Raw genomic sequence first — 2,500 nt, 5'->3', positions numbered from 1 at the left:
CTTCGGCATATCGTGTGTTTCTCTGTACTTCCCTTCGCGCACACACACACACACACACACACACACACACACACACACACACACACACACACACACACACACACACACACACAACACACACACCACACACACACACACGGTATATGGGCATGGAATAAATATATATAAAAACATATATATATATATATATAATATAGTATATATATATATATATATATATATATATATAGTATATATATATACGGGTATATTATCATTGAATAAATATATATAAAACTTAATAAGTTTTATATTAATCTTTCACTTTCGCTAGTGCATTTTCTGTGGGGTTGTAGGAAGCAATAACATTTTCCTACTCTAATCCTTTCTCTCTATACAGTAATCGTATCTTATCATCATCATCAAGGGGCTAACGCGACGGGGGCGCATGGCCGCATCCACCCTTCGCTTCCAGCCACGAGGATCCCTCGAGGCGAGTCTCCAGGCAGGCCCACGGCCCATCTCTAATTCCTCGCGACAGGTTTCGTCGAGCTGCCCAAGCCTGATCTCCTGGTTCGTCCACAGGCCTCCTCCACCAGGGTTGTCTCGCAGAGAGACAACCTGATGGGCATGGTCGTCCACAAGGAAACGAGCTAGGTGCCCATATAGCTGAGTTGGCGATCCCGGATTATGCAAGTAACAGGTCCATGCCAGTCTCACGATGTAACCGCCGGTTGGACACATGGTCCTGCCAACTGTACCCCATGATCCTGCATAGGGACTTACAAACAGCATCAAGACGAGACTCCAAGACCCTGGATAGCGTCCATTTTTGCGCTTCCATAGAACAAACATGGCAGTATCAAGGCCTTGAAGACATGCAGCTTGGTCCTTCTGCACTAGTAAATACATCTCCAAATGCTCTTGTTGATCGAATTCAAGGCTCCTGTTGCACTGACACAATCCGTCTACTGACTTCTTGGTCTGACAGCCTAGAGATGTGGACTATGCTACCAAGGTATGTAAAACTTTCTGTAACTTCAATGTCCTCGCCACAAGCATGAATCGACTGAAAGGGTTCCCCTAGCAGGCCCCCAAAGTCCTGAATCTTGGTCTTGGTCTAGGAGACTCTAGGCCTAAGGGCTTTGCCTTATTGCTAAATGCATCAAGAACTGCCACCAGTGACTCCAAGGACTCTGATAGGATAGCAACATTATCGGCAAAGTCAGGTCTGAGACCTTGATATTGCCTAGTGTTGCTCCACATTGATTTTTTTGCTAGTAGCTCTGCCCATTATCCAGTCCATATAGGTGTTGAAAAGTGTTGGTGCAAGGACACAGCCTTGCCTCACCCCTGAATTAACAGGGAAGAAGTTCGACAGACCCCCACCACACTTTACAGCACTTTCAGTACCAGTATAAAGGCTTGCTATTAGGCCAATAATCTGTGTCGGAATTCCCGAGTCTCAGGATCTCCAATAGTGATTCCCGATGTACCGAGTCAAACACCTTCTTGGTCGATGTAGCTTCAAGCAACCCACGACCAAACTCACGACGGCGTTCCACAATAACTCGAAGCGCTAGTATACGGTCTATTGTGAACTTGCCAGAAGTAAATCCAGACTGCTCCGGTCTCTGATGCCTCAGTAGGTGGTTGTGGATCCATTCAGAATAATGTGGGCGTGAACTTTGCCTGGTATGCTGAGCAGTGTAATGCCATGGTAATTGCTGCAATCCCAACGATCCCCTTTCCCCTTCCAGAGAGGGATGGCCACGCCCCTCAGCAGGTCAGGGGGGATGGTACCAGATTGCCAGATGGCAGTCAGGACTGTATGCATTCCCCGAGCCATAGTTTCACCCCCAGCCTTTAGCAGTTCAGCAGGGATATCACATATGCCTGCAACTTTCCCACTCTTCAGCTTGGAAGTTACCATCCTAACCTCTGTGAGGGTAGGAGGTTCCTCGCTGATGGATGGGACCGGCACAGGTATTGTGAGACCGCTTGCATCCAAGCTAACTGTTGGAGGGTCTACCTGGTACAACTGCTCATAAATACTCAGCCCAACGTACACGAACCCCAACATGATCTGAGATGATCTGTCCATCCGCTGATCGGATTGCAGTCATCTGTGAGGAGGGCTTAGAGTTCAGCTTTCTCAGGGCTTGGTAGGCAGGGCGAAGGTCGTTTACCAAGAAATGGTCTTTAACCTCCTCAGCAAGATTCCTGATGAACTGTTTCTTGTCCCTTCTCAGCAGTGTCCGAGCCCTACGCACCATGGAGTGACGCAAGACTTGAATACCATTCAGCCGAGCCATGCTACACGCTTCAGTGGCCTCTAATGTCTCCAGGGAGATAGAATTCTGCTTTGCCCTCGGGCAAAGCAGAAAGCAGACTCCTGAGCTGTTTCGAGTGTCACGCGGCTGAGGAGCTCCACAGAGCAAATGGGTCCGTCAGGTTGTCGAGTTCTGTGAATCGGTCAGAGACTGCCATGTGAACCCACGGGCACATTCTCCTTTAGTCT

This window comes from Penaeus monodon, unplaced genomic scaffold (genome assembly GCF_015228065.2).
Source record: "Penaeus monodon isolate SGIC_2016 unplaced genomic scaffold, NSTDA_Pmon_1 PmonScaffold_1013, whole genome shotgun sequence".
NCBI classification, from domain to species: Eukaryota; Metazoa; Arthropoda; class Malacostraca; order Decapoda; family Penaeidae; genus Penaeus; species Penaeus monodon.
Note: the sequence above shows the minus strand (reverse complement) of the source record.